The sequence below is a fragment of the Pinus tabuliformis genome, chromosome 8 (assembly GCF_031772625.1).
Source record: "Pinus tabuliformis cultivar Carrire ecotype Pingquan chromosome 8, CPIR1, whole genome shotgun sequence".
Classification (NCBI taxonomy): domain Eukaryota; kingdom Viridiplantae; phylum Streptophyta; class Pinopsida; order Pinales; family Pinaceae; genus Pinus; species Pinus tabuliformis.
Window position 1 is genome coordinate 816,129,427 of NC_142294.1, and position 21,227 is coordinate 816,150,653.

The following is a 21,227-nucleotide window of genomic DNA, read 5'->3' on the forward strand; positions in this document are numbered from 1 at the left end:
TCCCACACTAGAAAAATCACCACCACTAGCATTCTCCTCAAGCTTAGCTACCCTGATATCCAAAGCCGTAAGCTTGGTTTGAATTTCCGACATAAATTGTTCCAATTTCCCCTGCATTAATTCATGCTTACTATCCATGTGAAGTTGATATGATTTGCACTCCTTCTCCTTTGTGGTATTCTTCTGTTGGATGGTGTGCAATAATCCTTCGACTAATTCTGTGCCAATAGTCTATTAGTTTTAACTTGTTCATCCTCCTAAGGTTGGTCTCCTAAATTCACCATTGTTGAATTGTAGTGCTACAGGAATCAAGCTTCCATGAGTGGTGGCCACCTCTATTCATGACTTTGAACGCTTAGTAGGATTGCGGTGCAGGACTGGAATACCACACAACACAAAATATAATGACATTTTCTCCTCAGATGCCCCCCAAAGTTATTGTGGAGTGAAGTTACCATATTCATGATTGAGTCTCGAGAAACATTGCAGAATGTCAGTTGCATGATACATAAGAATAAAATAATTAACACTAGTCTTAAAAACAATGAAGACATAAGCATGGATGATGCATCCCACGCATCTATTAATGAATTCCATCTGTGTTGCATTGAAGCTTGATGCTACTTGTTGTCTCATTTCGCTACCTCAAAATGATAGATGGTTATGTGATTTAAATAGGGGTACGTTCCTTTCGAGTTGCGTGGTTGGAACATTAATGAGAGCCCCCCATCCTTATTAATCCACGTCAACTTTTGAGTTGTAACCCACATTCTTGAAGAGAGAGATGTGCAGACGAGATATGCCTTGTAACTTTGATCAATTATTCGGCTTTGAAGGCCATTAATTTCTTTATGTAAGCCATAGTAAATAGTTTCAATGGTCATAGAATGGGTGAGTTGTTTAACATCCAATGGTCCACTTCTAGTTTCCCTTGTTCCAATACACCTTTATTGGCCACAAAGTCTGCCATTGTATTCATCTATTTATACACACGATATAATTCAATTTTCTCAAAATTCCTTATTTGCAAAAGTATCCTTTACAGGTTGGGAGGAGAAGTTGCACTTTGCAATCCCTGCCAAAGCGCAAGATATTCAACTTGATTGTTGGATGCCATTCCCAACCCCCAAGTGCAGTGTGTCCCTATTTGTTCACTGGGGCATAGGATCCTCCTGCCACCTGTTAATTAAAGTAGTTGTTAATAGTTAGGTAGGTGGGAGCTATGCAATGTACTCCTTTCACCTATTGTGTAATGAGACAACACATCATCTAATAAACCAAACTACTCTTTCTCATTCATGTGTATTGTTGGACATGTATGTGTAAAATATCATAGAACATTCTATATCTATCTTTAAAGAGAACACTCTTAATGAACGCAAAATAAACATTAAATTAGTCCTAGAAACTAGGCTTCCTGTATTTGACACTAGTGCTTCAAACTACGTCTAATAACCTTCCAAAATTTGTTGTACACATTTCATGGGAAACATATAAAAGACACTCTTTTTAGATACTTAGCTTGTAGAAAGCCAACCCTTCTTCCATGATATGACTCGCCCAACATCTTTCATGTTGCCCCAAATCCTCAAAAACATCACCTTCATTGCATGAAAAAAATGTATCAAGGTAACCAAATTAAACTACAATGCTCATCATCTTTGATAGTTTTCACTATTGTCTCCAACAAGGTTTCAATAACCATTGATTGAAGCCAACTCCAAAGTTAGTTTGCTTATTGATCGAGTAACTTCTCCACTATTTCTTGAAGCACCAATGCCACCACCAACACATGAATATGCATAATGATGCTCTAATTTAATTGATAGCTTAACTAGACAAATTGACATATCTATGCATAATAGTATGATATCCTTTGTTAATGTGACAAGGGACCCCCTTGTTGGTGGGACAAGGGACTCCCTCACCACAATGATTTGACTATTTAGTCTACAAAGTGTGTTAAATTGATGTTGTTATATTCTTTATCAAAATAGATCTAAGTAAATTCATCTATTCACCAACAAATTACAATTAAATGCTGGTTATAAAATATAATTTGAAGTGCTTTTATGAATGAGTAATCTTGTACAAGCATCTTTTTATTTTTTATTTAAAAGGAAAGGGTAAGGGTTTTATATTTATAAAAATTGGGTTATGGGACAAAACCATTACAATTTTTTATTATTATTTAAAGAAGTGTTCATCAATGCACAAAATATGATGCCATCTCTAGGGATGCATTTCCTTCTTACATTGGATATATTTCTACTTGTAATTCGAAAAAAAAGATCTGAGTATTAAAAGATATTTACAAAGTAGCATAGATCTTCAAAATTGTATAAAAAAACCTAAAAACAACATATCTAAACAATGAGCCCATCCTTCAACAAAGGCCAAGGCCAGAAGTACCAGACCCCCATGAGCAGCGAGTCTTTTTCCTTGCCAGAGCGACATTGGATTTAGTGACCCCCAAGTCGAGTTGAGTGTCGCCATGCTTGAAGTCCTTCAAAGCAAAAACCCAAGCAGTGAGATAATTAACCTCCACGCGCAAACCATTCAAAAATTGCTCCAGACTACTATGTTGTCAGGCTAACTCGGCTTCCAAGAAGAGTTGGAATGATTTCTTTTGTCTTTCTACCATATCTTCTAGTTGTTGCATGCCAACGACATTTTGACCAAATCCAATAACTTGTCAAGCAACACACTGACAGTGGTTCTGTTATTTCAGTATAGAGCCACTGCACCCAACGAGCCAACACACAAACAAGTTTTATCCTTGCACTAGAACCAACATGAATCAACAACACACAATAATTCACAAAGGCTAATTGTTTCTTTAAATAACTAAAGTTGAGACCCTACCGCGAGCTTGATTGAAGCAAAAATTCCAAAGCTTGAACAAGATCCATTGAAAGACAGAGAATAGACAACTGATAGGTACAACAAGACAACAAAATTAACTCCATCCCACTACACATTGAATGGTCTCCATGGCCAAGGCGATCCACACCAACTCCCATCAAAGATAAATTAGATACATAGACCGAACAAATCCCCCAGCATAATGCGACACAATTTTTTCCTTTAGCGCTAAACAATGCCCGTCCCACTCCCGCCTCCCCCCTTATGCAAGCCATTGAGTTTTATTCGTTGTTATCATTTCCACCCTGCATTTTGTTTTTATATGTAAATAAAATTTTGTTTTTGTTTTTATATGTAAATAAAATATTGTTTTTTATGTATATAAAATTTTATTACTAAGGTGAAAATAATAATTGTACATTAATTATATATTAGGATAGTTGAAAGAAACAATATAGTTTCATCCCACATGCAAACTCGGGAATGGAAAGTTAGGGGAGGGAGGATATAAAATGGGAAAACAGGAAAAGGAAAAGCATACTTACCTGGGCGGGGTCAATCGCTGATCAAAAAGGTCGATGGCCTAGGAAGACCACCTCCATTGCACTTGGGAGGGGGGTTTACCTAGCATCTCCCACTGAGGAGAGTGCACGTCATAATTTGTGGCAGCGGAGGCTCGCGTTCGCGCGGCCTCCTACCGAAACAATATAAAGTTAGATGAATCCCTAATGCTCTTTATTTTATAGATGCCCATGTTTTCCAAATGATTTCCTAATGCATCTATTTTCTAAATGCCTTATTAAGGATTCTGTATCTTCAGGTGCTATGCTGGTGTGATGATATATTTACGTCAGGTCAGTGATTGCTCTAGTCACTGAATTTATAATGTGCTTGTTTGAAATAACATTGTTGTAGATTTATGGTTTACCACTGAAATAGGTTTCGGAATGTCTATTTATCTTAATTTTTTAGTTGGAATTTAGTGAAATGATTTTTGGTTAAATTATGTTTTTTAATGGTTTAAAATTTATTTTTCAATGTTTAAATCAATTTAGAATCAATTCAATTTAGTTATCTGAAAAATTCTTGGAACACTCGGATTCTTGTTCCAACAAATTCTTGTCCTATTATAGGACTGTATTTGAAAAAGTATTAACAATTAATGTAATCACTTGTTTGTATTTGAAATCATACCAAATCACTGAATTTACAATGTGCTTGCGTTTGAAATCACATTAGTTGATCTGAAACGCAATCACATTAGTTGATCTGACTTTGATAACTAAATTATGATAGGTTTATCATAGACTTATAGTTTACTCGTGAAATAATTAAAAACCTAAATTATGATGGGTTTATCCTAGACTTTAACCTAAATTATGATGGGTTTATCCTCGACTTTTTTCTTTTTCTTTTAAGTGTGGTTCACGGGCACTCAATGAATGGCCGCTACGTCCACGTAGAGAAGCGGGGCAGTTCCACCCGAAGGGATCTGCCGGTCGGCCATATCAGGCCTAACCCCGAGGGCGTCGAGGAGATTTGACCTCGTGACCTCCCAACTGGGAAAGTGCTTAGCAACAGGAACTCGACCATTTGAGCTATCCCTTGGAGCTATGGGTTTATCCTAGACTTATAGTTTACTCTTGAAATAATTAAAAACCTACCGAATCATAATATTTTAATTAAAAAATACTGGTTAAAAAGAAGCATTTAAACCTAACAAAAAGACTATAGAACTACTATTCTTCCTCTGAAATGTTTAATTACTATATACATAAATAAACAATGGCCATTTAGGCTCTTCTAATGCAGGCTTGGGTCACAATCTTCTCAAAATAAAAAAAAATAAAAAAAAAAAATCAAACAGTACAGGTTTTATCAGCACCCCTACACTTTTTGGCCAGTTGCTGTGGCTAATCTCATTATCGGGTGTTAGTCATATAAGCCTGTGATAGTGGCTGGGAGCTGGGACCCTGCCTCTTTTTCCTTTGTAGCAAAAATCCCTGTACTGACAGATACGAGTTTATTTTAGAATGAACATTTAACTCTCTACAAATGCGTGGAAAAGAAATTTTAGTGAAATTTTATTTTGTTCCTTGATTCTTTACAAAATTGGAGAAAGGGTCAAATTTTGAATCTCTACTTTACCATCATCCAGTCAACAGTTATTTACTATGATGGTGTGGATTTGACGATTGTAGCTCCCCACTAATCAAATAGCGTACTTACCTTACAAAAGAAATCTGGAAATTATTTAATTTTTTTTCTTTTCTCCGCTTTTTTGTGTTTAGGGACTGCATATTCACACTTAAAGATTTTTTCTTTTCTTTTCTTTGGTATGGTCTGTTCTGTGATGATTTTTCATGGTTTTGCTTGAGGATGGATTAGTATAGTGGTTCTCTTTCATGGATCATGTGGTTGATGTTTTTAGTTCATTTTTTTTAGTGGTAAATGTTTTTTTTTTGGAGATCTTTACTATGTATGAGGCTGATTTGTCCAAGGTTTTGAATGGACACTCCATCCACACTCCACCTCATCTTTAGGGACCAAATGAAGAAGTCTATTTAGAAAAGAGTGCAATTAGGTTAGCTGAGTCGACATTCCATCTAGACTCCACCCCATCCTTAGGGACCAAATGAAGAAGGATATTTAGAAAGAGTGCAACTAGGTTAATATAAATGCTACCGAGGAGGAGAAATGTTAGGTTACTGAAATTTGACATAGAAATTTGGAAACAATAGATTATTATTGATCAAATTAAAAATTTTAATTAATAAATTATAATAAATTAGTTAGTAAGATTAATAAAAATAATAATTTACAATAAGAAATTTAAAAACCTTAAAAAGGGATAATCAAAAAGAGGAAAGTTGGGCGAGTTTACTAACAAAAAAATATTTCTATTAATTTGATAGGGAAAGGAGGGCTCGTGGAGGAATTAAATCAAGAATAGACAATAGATAGAATTATTGTGTTATTACATTTGATGAAAGGAAATTTAAAAAGAATTAAGAAGGAAGGTATGGAGGAGAAGATAAAATATGAGGGAAAGAGATGAGGGGATTAGGGGGTTAAAATAAATAAGACAAATAAGTACATGAGAACAAGATAACCATAAGGAAGGAAATCAAGGTTGAAAAAAGTCAATGTTGTAAGTGTGGGGTGGGGGTTGAAGGAATCAATTAAGAAAATAATTAGAAAATAAAGAGGCAGAGGGTTAGAAGGGGATTAATGCTTCGAATGAAAGGATTCCAAGATTGGATTGGCTTAACTTGTAGCCATCTTCTTGATTAAAGTTATTTGTGCGCTTTTTGATTTTGAGGGCTTCGAGAATGATTCAGGTGGAACAAAAGGGAGCACGAAAAAGGATTTGTGCTTGGTCAAAGCATATAAGGTGTATAAGGTGCTTTGAATTATAGGAGTGCTCATCAAGGGCATATTTCAAAAGATGATTATGAATAGTATTGACTATATGTTTCTTTAGTCGAGCTTTAACAAATTTTCTAGTTTGGCCTATATAAGAATTTCCACACGAGCATGAGATTTTATAAACCCTAGGGCCTGACAATGGATCAGATTGATCTTTGGGAGATTTGAATAATTGTCTTAAAGTCCTGTAGGGTTCGAAAAGGGTTTTAATGTTATTCTTGGCTAATCAACAAGTAGCTATACATGAAAAACTTCAACTATTAATTCTTCAACATAAGACAAATAAGTACATAAGAACAAGATAAACATAAGGAGGGAAAGCAAAGTTGAAAAACATCAATGTTGTAAGTGTGGGGGGTGAAGGAATCAATTAAGAAAATAATTAGAAAATAAAGAGGTAGAGTTTTAGGAGGGGAAGATCAATGATTACGGCATTGAATGAGAGGATTCCAAGATTGACTTAACTTGTAGCCATATTCTTGATTAAATTTATTTGTGTGCTTTTCGATTTTAAGGGATTCTCGAATGGTTCAGGTGGAATACAAGGGAGCACAAGCAACGATTTTTTCTTGGTCAAATCATATAAGGTGTTTAGAATTATAGGAGTGCTCAGCAATGACATATTTCAAAAGATGATTATGAGTAGCATCAACTATATGTTTCTTTAGTCGGGCTTTAACAAAATTACCAGTTTTGCCTATATAAGAAATTCTGCACGAACATGAGATTTTATATACCCTAGGGCATGACAATGGATCAGATTGATCTTTGGGAGATTTGAATAATTGTCTTAAAGTCTTGTAGGGTTTGAAAAGAGTTTTAATGTTATTCTTGGTTAATATTTTAGGGATGTGGTCAATGATAACTACTTTTATTGATGCAAGCGGTTCCTTCTTTATACTTTAATCAACAAGTAACTATACATGAAAAACTTCAACCATTGATTCTTCAACATGAGCAGTAAATAGAGATCACAATAGATAATGAACAATAGACAATAAACAACAAAAATGAGACACCAGGATTAGGCTCACAGCCAGGAAAAAACCCTCAAGGGGAAAACCCAAAATTCTTTCCTTATGAGAGAGATATTATGTCCATCAAAGTTACATCAAAATGTTCCAACAAATCCAAATTTCCTTTAATGCGTTGAAGGAAAGGTAACTAAGTTCGGTCTTCATAAATGTACTTTTGATATTTGTATTTATTCAAGAAAAATAAATATTATTTTTATAATATATGTCAATGAGTTTCTTGCTCATTGAAAATAGGTCCAACACTATTTAAAGTGCTATAGGTGAGTCAAATAGTCAAAAGAATAAGTTGAAGACATTAAGGGCATGTTATACCTTGTATGTATATGTATTATGGTCAAGAGAACACCTCCAAGCAAAGTCACAAGTCTCCTCCTAGCAATGGCACCATCAAGAAGCTCATTCAAGCTCACAAATCCACCAAAGAACCATCTGAAGTCCACTCTACAAGCAGCCAGACAAGTCGGCCTAAAGAGCAGGGACAAAACTCTATTTATAGAGGTTTTCCACTCATAAAACGAATAACAAGAACTTTGAAATTAGCGAAGAAGAAGGTAAGGAAAAATGAAGTGAGAAGATCTCCAAAGGCAACAAAGTTAGAGGGTACACCACCGAAGTCTTGAAGGTTGTTCCAAGGACTACTACAGTGACACGTGCGGAAATATGAAGTTGGTCTTGCGGCTAGGACAACAGTAAACCACAGTCACACATCCACCCTCGGTTGAGGTTGAAACTAGGCCTACAAGGCCTACTACTCTAGCGTGGAATAAAGACCTTCAAGAGAAGAAAAAGGGCACTCAAACGAAGAAGGAAAAGAGGCTACAACAGTCACACATGTGGGAATTTAGGGTTGCCAGACAGTCACTTCTAGTCTACACCTACACTTTGAAGAAGGAGCTCATTTGGTTTGAGAGTGAAGGATCATCATAAGGGAAATACACCTTCTATAGAGAAAGTGCAACAAGATTACTAAGAAGTTGAAGAAAGGATGAAGTGTCGGAGGAAGAAGAACGAAGTGCCCGAAAACAAAGTGCCGAAAGAAGTGTCAGAGTACATGGTGCAGAAAGGAGTGAAGACTTGACTTGTGCTTGGAGGATCTCATTGTCAGGGGTCTATGGTTTGGCATTGATCAATAGAAGCTTCAATAAGATAAATTCACTAAAGCGTTTTCCTCTCAAGAGTAGAGAGGTTTTGGCACTGGCAGAGAGTCAACATCTTGTGTTCTTGTTTTTATGTTTTGGTAGCAGTTTAATGAAGTACACACATATGCACTAATAAGAAGACGAAGAATAATAAGCTAACAAGAAAAGTAAAGAGACTCCACAAATTGTTATCAAGTAATGAAGAATCCCAATACACTACTATGCCCTAGATTCTTCCACATGGTATCAGAGTGTAAGGTAACATGTCAAGGATAGGGCAACTCAAGAACACTCATCAAGGGAAAGCATCTACAAAGTTGAAGCATCAAGCCTAGAAGTCTCAATCACTTCAAAGTCAAGAAGGGTATACAATCCATCACTCATCAAGAAGGTCTACAAAGGTAGAAGAAGAGCCTTATATAAAGGCACCTACAAAGAAGAGCAGATTGAAGCAGGATCTACATCAAGCTACAAGTCTTCAAGAAAACCTCATCACCAAGCAAGTTAACTTGGAGAAGGAAACTTGAAGAACATCAAGATCCAGGGAAGACAAGCCATCGAGCTTTCAAGGAGGAAGTAAATCCATTACATATGAAAATCTATCAAGTAAGTACATGTCCCCTTCTAAATATAATTCAATGTCTTCTTGCAAGGAAAGCAATAAATTGGTAGGTACCAATAACTTTCTTGCATGAAGAAGAGGAATGATCTACTACTCAAGGAGAATGAACTCCTAGAGCATGTCAAATGGAATATCACTATCCCTGATAAGGAATAGACTCAAGCCTTAGCCGAGTACAATAAGGATGAGACAAGAGCTCAAAGGATTCTGATAGAATAAATCAAAGACTCTCTCATTCCTTATGTCTCCAAGTTTGAGACATCAAAAGAAATTTATGATAAGCTAGTAGAGCTATTCTCGGTGTCCACAATTGGAGAAGTAATATCTATGAGGAATGAATTATACAAGATGAAGATAACAAAGGAAGGAATAGTTCCCTACTTCATTAAAATATCTGAAATGAGAGATCAACTTCAAGAGCTTGGGGAAGTCATGTCTAAAAGAGAGATGACAACTGTAGTACTCAATGCTCTACCTGAGGAGTGGGAAACTTCACATCTAGCATATATGCCAAGAAGGAAGCAACCACTCTCAGTGAAATTTGGTCTCTATGCAGAACATAGGAAACTAGACTTAAGGCAAAAGAAAATGTGGGATCAAAGGAGCTAGCATTTGCTACCATGGCCAAAAGAAAGGGTAAATTTGGCAAGTTTGGTCCACGAAGAACAAACAACAAAGACATGTCCAAGATCTAATGTTTTCGATGTCAAGAATATGGACATTACAAAAGGGATTGTCCTAAGCTTAAGAAGGACAACAATAACAATAGGAAGAGGGAAGAAGCTCACATAACTCAAGAGATGAAAGAAGAAGGAAAGAAGCAAAAGAAGGAATATCCTCCAGATCTCTACTATGACTAGGTCAAACTCTTTACTTCTAGACTTCTTTCAAAGTTTTGAGTAGGATAGGAGCATGTAGGAATAAATTAAAATTGCATGGCTAGAAGCATCCTATAGAATCTAGCGACATGATATAAATAGAGTTCTAGATACTCATGTATATGGAGCATTTATAAGTAGAAATATCTTCTAGAATATAGGAGCATGTCAGATATAACTCAAGATATTCATGTATAAGAAACATACCTAGTATAGGACCTCATACATGATGAAAGAAATTGATCATAATAAGAAATCTTAGAAGATCTACATCATCAAGAGAAAGGAAAAATTTGCAACGCAAGGATCGTTAAGATCCTATGATGGAATCTTCAAAACAAGGTTCATGGACCAAAGCAGATGCTAATTGGGAATCCCATTCATGGGTTTCAAGAAAATAATGATATGCAGGCAAGCTAAGATGAAGCAAGAAGGGCCACACCAAAGGATGATCAAAGGAGAATCAATATGAGGTATGTATGCATCAAAAATTAAGTCATGTTATCATTTGTATATTATCAAGTCATGGGTATAGTTATATAACGTGATGAAGCATGAAAGAATCTCTTTCACCAAGAACATGCTTGAAGGCATGTACCACGATGCAATGAAGGTCAACAAAAGAATATGCTCACATAAGGAGCATAAGATTGCTGACTAAGAAGCAAGAAGAAACGTTGACAAGTCTAGGAAGAAAGCAATGAAGGAATTCTCTCACAAGAAGCATCAGATGGGTGACCTATCTATTTGAGAAGAAGCAAATAAAGAAAGAGATCAAACATGTGAAGAACACCATGATCACCGAGAATCACTATCTGACAAAATGCCTTGAAGATATCTCCCGAAAGAAGGCAGGACAACTCTGATAAGGGAATAAAGGACCTTTGACACCTATGAAAGCCCTAGAGATACAAAGGTGCAGATAACTGATTCTACTCTACAAAGATGTCGTGATAAAGAAGCCATCCAACAAAAGAAAAGGAAATGTTGAAACAATATCAGGATGAAGTCATGATGGGCTACTAGGTCAAAACATGTAATCAAGCAAGTACAATGAAGCATCCATGAGAAGAGTATTTCAAAGCATGGACAAGATGATAAAGGAGTAACCAAGATGACAATAAAAACCCAATAGTCACTTTCCACGAAGCGATGACATGACAAACCAGGAAGTGTGGATGGTGCCCTACCTAGAAGAAGTTCGAACAAAGATTTCATAACATCAAGAAAGGAAGGAGATCAATTAGCTGAAAGGACCCACAAAGAAGAAGTTGTTGATGAAGGAAAGAGTACCCAATTAAGAGGGAGCTTTGACAGGTCCCTGATCGGGAGGGAGTTTTGAATCACCCCTTATTACAAAGAAGTGACAATTGTGTTTTCCATTTCATGGGTCATGCACTAGATCAGGACTAACAGGCGTAAGTCTAGATGAATTCCATGAATGGAAATGTAGACACAAGATAGACACAACATTCTTGTCTTCATTTGGGAAGAAATAATGGGAGGATTATGTAATCATTTGGCATCCGGTACTCTTTGAGGATGTGTAGGGCATCCAAGACAAGAGTAGGCAAGAGGACCAATATTCTTTGAGGGCTGGGAACCCAAGATAACAATAGTCCTAGAAGGTCATACTCGGAGAACACCCGGGTGGGTATGTACCTTGAGAGACAATGATGAAGGTGTCTATAAATCATTGGTGTCACCAACATTGTAGCTCATGGTCTCGTAAAGAGATGGAGTTGTTATTCAAGGCCTTGCACTATGACAATGCTGATGAATATGATGCTATAACAAATGGATTGCAAATCCGGTTTCTCTTATGTGAATTCTTCAAGATTGATAATAGCCAAACACCTTGTAATATTGTATGAATACCTCCCTAGTTAAGAGGGAGTGTTGAAGGAAAGGTAACTAGGTTTGGTTTTCATAAATGTACTTTTGATATTTGTATTTATTCAAGAAAAAGAAATATTATTTTTATAATATATGTCAATGAGTTTCTTTCTCATTGAAAATAGGTCCAACACTATTTAAAGTGCTATAGGTGAGTCAAATAGTCAAAAGAATAAGTTGAAGACATTAAGGGCATGTTATACCTTGTATGTGTATGTATTATGGTTAAGAGAACACCTCCAAGAAAAGTCACAAGTCTCCTCCTAGAAATGGCACCATCAAGAAGCTCATTCAAGCTCGCAACTCCACCAAAGAACCATCCAAAGTCCATTCTACAAGTCAGCCTACAAGTAACCAGACAAGTCGGGCTAAAGGATTGTCAAGTCAGCCTAAAGAGGAGGGAAAAACCTTTATTTATAGAGGTTGTCCATGCCTCATAAAACACATAACAAGATCTCTGAAATCAGCGAAGAAGAAGGTAAGGAAAAACAAAGTGAGAAGATCTCCAAAGGTAGCAAAGTGAGAGGGTACACCACTGAAGTCTTGAAGGTTGTTCCAAGTATTACTACAGTCACACATGCAGAAATCTGAAGTTGTTCATGTGGTTAAGACAATAGTAAACCACAACCACATATCCACCCTCGGTTGAGGCTGAAACTAGGTCTACAAGGCCTACTACTCTAGCGTGGAAGAAATATCTTCAAGCAAAGAAAAAGGGCACTCAAACGAAGAAGGAAAAGAGGCTACAACAGTCACACATGCGAAATTTAGGGCTTCTAGATAGCCACTTCCAGTTTGCACCTACACTTTGAAGAAGGAGCTCATTTGGTTGGAGAGTGAAGGATCATCATAAGGGAAAGACAACTTCTCTAGAGCAAGTGAAACAAGGTTACTAAGAAGTTGAAAAAAGGATGATGTGTCTGAGGAAGAAGAACGAAGTGCCAGGAAACAAAGTGCCGAAAGAAGTGCTAGAGTAGAAAGTGCATAAAGGAGTGAAGACTTGACTTGTGCTTGGAGGATCTCATTGTCAGGGGTCTAGGGTTTGGCATTGATCAATAGAAGCTTCAATGAGAGAAATTCACTAAAGGGTTTTCCTCTCAAGAGTAGAGAGGTTTTGGCCCTGGCAGAGAGCGAACATCTTGTCTTTTTGTTTTTATGTTTTGGTAGCAGTTTGATGAAGTACAAACATATGTGCTAATAAGAAGAATAAGATAACAATAAAAGTAAAAAGACTCCACAAACTGTTATAAAGTAAAGAAGAATCACACTACACTACTATGCCCTAGATTCTACAACATAATGAAATATTAGCCAAAGTCTGTCAATATATCACCTGAAAATTCACTAAGGCCAAAATTAGGGCATGTAATCACTGTTATTGGAGGTCGAAAATAGTGATGTAGTTACCACAGATATGTCACAGAAGCGAAACCGTAGCACGAGGAGGTTGTGTCAGAGGTTGCTTTGAGGGAGGGTACTGAGCTGCTTGGAACACCTTGTTGATTTGGAAGAGGGAATATCCATTGTTTTCAAGGGCTTTAATTATGATTAATATTAGTTATATGTTCCTAACAGAACTAGAGCCAAAACACAACAATATTTTTGGCTCAGAGGGAGGTGAACTTATCCATTTGTTTGCATTCAAAATTCTGCACAGAATCTCATGGAACATAGAGCCTTGATCGTGTGTATGCATTGGATTAATTCCATGACCCCCATATTAAATTCAAGTTTACTATGATATTGTGGATTTGAGGTTCATAGCAACCCACTAATCAAATAGCGTGCTTACCTTACAAAAAAGTATGGGAATTGTATAATTTTTTTTATTTTCTACATTATTATAAACCACATAATTTGTTAGTAAACATAGCTATTTATACATATCTACTATCATTATCCAAAAATGAACCATACAAACCTTCAAGAAGTTTTGTTGTCACTTCAAAGGGCTCAAGCATGCTTATATATTTCTTGTCTAGGTCTCTTGAGCCTCTTTAAAGGAGGCATTTTGTCGCCAATGTTCACATTCTTTTGAGAGACCATGCATAGATGAATATAAGGTTTAATATGATTAAGCAAAATTGGATGGTGTTTATGCTCATGGTTTGAACTTCACCCTATTCTAATATATCTACACTCGAATGAACAACATTGGAGACATCGCTTCTTCCTCGAAACCTATATACTTTCAACATGCTCCTAGAACCTGAACTTCAAGGAGGATCTGGCCCTTTCTCCATGTCTTACACAAATTTGTAATAACAGGTAACATGAAGCCAACGACCAAGTATGGTCATTGTTTCCCCTCATATACATATGAGTGGTAAAAGTGCATTTCAGGGATAACTTGCAACTTGCAGGGATGTTGAGAGACTATAATTACACACTTCACACTTTTTTGTTTTTAGGATAGATATTTAGGGACTACATATAAACACTTCACAATTTTTTTCTTTGGGATAGTCCCTCTTGTGATGATTTTCCATGGATTTTCTTGAGGATTGATAAGTATAGTGGTCCTCTCTCATGGATCATGTGGTTGTTGTTCTTAGTTGATATTTTTGGTTTCTTAATGGTAAATGTTTTTTTGGAGATCTTTACTGTGTATGACGTTGATGTCCAACGTTTCGAGTGGACACTCGACCGATCCATAAGGACCAAACGAATCAGGATAATTAGAAAAGAGAGCAACTAGGTTAATACAAATGCGAGTGAATTAGGAGGAATGTTTACTAAAATTTAGCTAAGAAATTAGGAAAAAATAAAATGTTATCCTTCAAATTAAAATTTTTTATTAATAAATTATAATAAATTAGTTGGTTAGATTAATAAAATTAATAATTTACAATAAGTAAAGAAATTATAAAACATTAAAAAAGGTAGATCATCAAAAAGAGGAAAGTTGGGAGGGGGTTTACTAACAAAAAAATATTTCAATTAATTTGATAGGGAAAGGAGGGCTCAAGGAGGAGATAAATCAAGAATATATAATAAATAGAATGATTATGTTATTACATTTGATGAAAGGAAAATTAAAAATAATTAAGAAGGAAGGTATCAAAGAAGATAAAATATGACGACGAAGAGATTAAGGGGGTTAAAATAAATAAGACAAATAAGTACATAAGAACAAGATAACCATAAGGAAATAAAGGTTGAAAAACATCAATGTTATAAGTGTGGGGGTGGGGAGTGAAGGAATCAACTAAGAAAATAATTATAAAATAAAGAGGTGGAGGGTTAGGAGGGGAAGATCAATGATTAAGGCTTTGAATAAGAGGATTCGAAGATTGGCTTAACTTGTAGCCATATTTTTTGTTAAAGTTATTTGTGTGCTTTTCAATTTTGAGGGCTTTCCAAATTATTCAAGTGGAATAGAAGGGAGCACAAACAATGGTTTTTGCTTGGTTAAAACATATAAGGTTTTTAGAATTATAGAAATGCTTAGTGTTAGGATATTTCGACACATAGGAAATAGTTAAGTATAACTTGGTCTAGTGTATAGTTAGGTAAAGTGTGTTTCTTTATTATGTACTTTTTGTAATTTACAATCTGACGGTCACAATATGTTCTAGACATGAAGTGATCTGACGGTTCATTCTCTCCTCGGTATTACCGACACTCGATCTGTGGCTTAACACACGATTGGTCCATGATCTCTATTTAAAGAGCATGGAGGGTCATTTGTAAGGTGACCATTCATGAGAGAAGCTTATGTAAATTTTCTTTCTTTTACATTAATAAATTGCTTGAAGTGGTCGTGTTGGCTCAGGCGGTGGACTGTTTCCCTCTTTGAGGGTTTTAACCATGTCAAGAATACTGGTGTACTAAGCTGTGATCTATTTGTGAGCGGTGTCTTTTGGTGTTCTATCTAAGGAACTTGCCCTGTAAATTGCTACATGGTATCAAAGCTATTTGAGGGCCGCATCCGTTGGTCATCCAAATCCGAAGGTGGTACAACTGCATCTGATTGTCATTTCCTAAATCTACTGTTTCTAACCATTTTTGGTCTGAGAGGACTTCTCTATTGTGTTAGGAGCATCTGTTCCAGTGAGGAACCCCTTTTGTTTCACGCGAAAAGGTTTCTGGTAGCTTTAGCTACGTCATTTTTAAGATCTGGAGGTACACAATCTTTATTTGCAATTTTAGTTATTTATCTCTTTGTTTTTTATTACCAGATCTATACCTTTCATTTCTACGTATGCTCCTTGCCCCATGAATTTGTGCAATCTGGGCAAATCAGAAACATAAATGAAGGTTTTTTCTCATGTGTATGCTCTTTTTCGCCGCGCCTTAGTGTGATCTCGGAAAATAAAAAACATTAAGGAAAATATTTAGTTTTCGGCGAAAGCTAACTTCAAGCCATAAGCTTTGTTTTTTTTTTCATGTCTGTGTTGGGTTGTGTTGATTTGGGGTAGCATCGGATGTGCTCTAGCCATGAAATTTGGTGGAGAGGCTAAGACACATGAGATCTCCAATATCCAGAAAGGGTTTGGGAAAATTCTAAACAGTTTGGGAGATATTAAAATAATTAATATTTTTAATGGAGTCCCTAAGTCTAAACTTGGGGAAATTAAAATATTAATGTGAATTAATATAAAATTGTACTAGAATGGTCCAAAAGACACGGATCAAGCCAAATCTAATCTTAGCCGTCGATTAGGGACTTAGTCTCGGCCATTGATATGTCAATGATAAAAGTATAAGAGGAGGCTTGAGGGTCACTTGGAGAACACACCAGAGTGATCAGTCATTCTATTCTCTAGAGCGGGGTTTGCTAAGAGAGATAGAATTAGTGATCAGTTGTAGTGAGGGGCAATGAGTACGAGGCAGAGAGATAGGGATAATGTCGAGAGACCAGCACAGAAGCAGAGAGAGACAGACGCAGAGCCAAAGGGAGCCACGCAGAGGCAGCAGACACTACGGAGACTCAAAAGGGGTCTGTGTCATCCACGCAGAGGCTTTAGGAGTGATGCAGAGAGATAGAGAGGCTGCGCAGAGCCTCAGTAGGCTGACACAGAGGGTTTCAGGCTGACGCAGAGGCTGGCGGGGCTGATGCTGGGCTTCAGATTGTGTTGGAGAGGGATTTCGTGGAGCAGACTTTCCGAATACTTGTTTCTGAAGAGAGGTATTGCTGCAAGATTTTTTTATCTCTGTCGAGTTAGCCAGTTTGGCACCCAGTGTACTCATAAAATAGCTGCTTAATAACAAAACCCTCAGATAGCTGCACCGGTTTTCCTGCATTGGGTTTTTCCGGGGACATTAGTCCAAAAATAACGGTGTCATTTGTGTGCTTGTTTCCGTTTCCTTCAGTTGATGATCTGTAATGTGTTGAGCATGCACTTGTATTTATTTTCAGTATTTACATGGTAAATAACTTGTTAATTAACAGAACAAGGAGGTAGAGTGCATGGAGGGTTTCTAACTATTAGACTTAGAAACTTCACCATGGTATCAGAGCGTGGTTGCAGATCACAGGAGAACAGAGGACATCAACAGAGCAGAGAAGGAAGTGGAGACAGATGATGACTATGCCATGAGTGCACACACGCCACATGAGCGGAAGTGGGGAGACATCGAGTTGTAGTCAGACAGACTACAAGCGATGAGGGGCAGGATCCTAGAGGTACCCAGCCTCTTGGATTAGACCTTACTACGAGTGCCTCGAAGAGGAGTAGTAGGATTTGCGGATGTGGGTAGAGATGGATGCAGATGAAGCGGTAGAGAGAGCTACATTGCAGAATTCCTAGGACAGTGCGATGCTAGCAAGCTGCAACAATGCGAGAGGCACGGGAGTGTTGCACCAGTGCATGATGGCACAAAGAGGTGTGCGACGGTGCGAGATGTAGGGATTTGTTGCAGTAGCGCAGAGGTCAGAGAGGGAGCGCTTGTCAACAGCAGAGGGAGATTCAACATCAGGAGTACTCTAGCCTGACGGAGAGGTCAGATTTGGGAGATCAGTTACTTACTTCTCAGTAACTAAGTTGCAGTGCAACAGTTAGTAGTGGTAGTGGTATGGGCAACACGATGCAGCATGATGAGAGGAGATGCAGCGCAGACGCAGCAGTGGTAGTGGCAGGGCCATGGGCAACAACACATATATAGAGGGCACTATCGTACAGATGCAACAATGGTAGTGGCAAAGCTGTGGGCAGTAGTACAAGATGCAATAGTGCAGAGGATGTTGGGTAGTAGGCCTAGCATCAACACAGGGACCGATGCCGTATGATCAAGGTAATTCTTAGTGAGGAGTATTGCTAGAGCACTGTCCTCGCTAAGAGGGAGTGTTGATTTGGGGTAGCATCATATGTGCTCTAGCCACGAAATTTGGTGGAGAGGCTAAGGCACATGAGATCTACAATACCTAGAAAGGGTTTGGGAAGATTCTAAACAGCTTGGGAGATATTAAAATAATTAATATTTTTAATGGAGTCCCTAAGTCTAAACTTACGGAAATTAAAATATTAATGTGAATTAATATAAAATTGTGTTAGAATGGTCCAAAAGACATGGATCAAGCCAGATCTACTCTTAGTCGTTGATTAGGGACTTAATCTCGGCAATTGATATGTCAACGCGAAAAGTATAAGAGAAGGCTTGAGGGTCACTTGGAGAACACACCAGAGTGATCAGTCATTCTATTCTCTAGAGCAGGGTTTTCTAAGAGAGATAGAATCAGTGATCAGTTGCAACGAGGGGTAGTGAGTACGAGGCAGAGAGGCAGGGACAGTGCCGAGAGACCAGCACAGAACTAGAGAGAGGCAGACGCAGAGCCAGAGGGAGCCACGCAGAGGAAGCAGAGACTGTGTAGAACCATAAGGGACTTGTGTCATCCACGCAGTGGCTGCAGGAGTGACGCAAAGAGCCAAAGAGGTTGCGCAGAGCCTCAGTAGGTTAACGCAAAGGGTTTCAGGCAGGGAAAATTTTAAGCATGGAAGTTTATCTTAAAGTTTAGAAACCTTGGCGAATCTTACTAGTCCGCAATATGTAAATTATAAATTATTTTTAATATAATTTTGTAAAAATATTTAGGTTTCTAATTTTTTCATATTAGTATATATAAAATTTTGGCAATTTTTAGGGTAAAATAATCTTATAATATAAAATTTGAGCGAATCAATTTTCAAAAAAAGAGAAATTGGCCAAACCTTTTTTTGGAAAAAGCATGGAAAATTAACCCACATGTGAATATTAGCCCCTAAAATTTTCACTAGTTTCAGGCTGACGCAGAGGCCAGCAGGGCTGACGCTAGGCTTCAGATTGTGTTGGAGAGGGATTTCGTGGAGCAGGATTTCCAAATGCCTATTTCCGAAGAGAGGTATTGTTGCCAGATTTTTTTTATCTTTGTCGGGTTAGCCAGTTTGGCACCCAGTGTACTCAGAAAAGAGCTGCTTAATAATAAAACCCTCAGATAACTGCACCGATTTTCCCGCATTGGGTTTTTTCAGGGACATTAGTCCAAAAATAACGGTGTCATTTGTGTGCTTGTTTCTGTTTCCTTTAGTTGATGATCTGTAATGTGTTGAGCATGCACTTGTATTTATTTTCAATATTTACATGGTAAATAACTTGTTAATTAACAGAACAAGTAGGTAGGAATAAATCAGTAAAGTGCATGGAGGGTTTCTAACTATTAGACTTAGAAACTTCAACAACTTGTGTGGTTTTTTGTTTTGTAGGCAAAAAGGGCTTTCTCAAGTAAGCACGCACTCCAAAGATTCAGTGACTAAAAAAAACCCTTCCTATTTTCCAAAAATTACTAACCTTTTAAACTACTCACTTGGTCCAAAGTTACTTTATGAGAATAGAGATCTTGGGTTCAAATCTTTATTTTTGTTGAGTTATTTTTTCAAAAAGCACATGTAACTTATGTTTTAGAGTTACTTTATGTAAAAATGTTCTCACCCATTACAAAAACTGAGTCACTTATAATTCTAAAGTCTATTTATCTTTTATTTAAGTTACAATTTAGTGGGCAGCTCATAAAGTACCATTGTAAAAGTGACTTTCTTTTATTTATAAAAGTGGGTCACATATATATTTTTTTTAAGTGAGCTAATTAGATTAAGTTTGAAAAGAGGTGGGGGGGGGGGGTAAGGTTTAAAATATAACATTATCATTCACTTCCGCACATTCACGTACTCCGTCGGCATCTTCAACAACTTTTCTTCAAAAAGCCATAACTTCTTCATCGGAAGCCGTTTTCAGAGCCATTTTTTTAATTTGCCTAATTTTTCAAGATTTTTCCATTGAAACACTTAGTTTCAGCATCTATATCTTCAGTTTTTGTTAAAATGGAAATTCCATGCCAAGTTATTCTTGACAGCACCAACTACTTCCAATGGTTTCCCTACATTGAGGATTTACTTAGAAGTAAATGTCTTTATATAATAGCCTCAAGCCAAGAGGCTAAACCTAAAGATGAAGATAAGCAAGCCAAATGGGAAAATAGGCAAGATCAAGCACATGGGTTGATAGGGATGTCTATTTCTCTAGACCTTAGATTCCATATCGTAGAACTTGATACCCCTGATGAAGCAATGAAACAACTCAATATTTTTTTCGGAATTAAAAATGAAATTAGAGCCCATCAACTCGAAAATGAGTTGCTTACGTTGGACCCCAATAATTTTTCTTCCATTGAAGATTTTTTGTCCAAGTTCAAGACCCTTAGACTTCTCTTGGAAGGTGTTAAGGTTAAGAAAGAAGATGGTAGCCTTATCTATTCCATTCGTACTAAGTTGGGACCAGCCTACTCTGTGTTTGTTTCCACCTTCCATTCTACTAGAAAAGTCTTTATTTCTCAAGGAAAATACTACAAGTCCCCCTCTTTTGATGCCTTTTGTGATTTTTTAATAAGAAAACAAGAAAAACCCTTACATTTTGGTCTTCTTAATCTTGGAAACTCTTCCAAGAAAGCCTTAGCCACCCAACAACAACCAAGTTCAAAGAATCTTAAGAAGCAACATCCTAAAAAGAATGGTCCTAAACCAACCAAGGGTCCTAAGCACTTTCAGTCTCAAAATAAAAATCAATTCAAAAAAATGATAAGGCAGATAAAAACACAAGGAATAAGACTGATAGACATTGCAACTTTTGTAATCGTGATGACCACTTAGAATGCAAATGATTTAAAAAGATGGAAGCCTTGGAGCAGCAATGAAGAATCATAACATCCATTTGGAGCACTCTTCAACTTCAACTTTATCTCTAGGAATAACACTTTCTGCATGTGGTTGTCAAACATCTCGTTCTGGTTATGCACTAAATGTATCTTCTTCTTCTTCTCATTCTCATGAGTGGCTCATTGATTCTTGAGATTCTTATCACATAGCCAAAAACAAAGCCATGTTTTATT

The 21,227-nt window shown here is 37.0% G+C and overlaps 1 non-coding gene across 1 annotated transcript; it reads left to right on the plus strand.

Moving 5' to 3' along the window:
• Positions 1–3,402: 3,402 nt before the first annotated feature.
• LOC149238074 (U1 spliceosomal RNA) lies at positions 3,403–3,562 on the plus strand. Its single transcript, XR_016246845.1, has one exon. It is a non-coding gene; the product is annotated as a U1 spliceosomal RNA (small nuclear RNA).
• Positions 3,563–21,227: the final 17,665 nt, after the last annotated feature.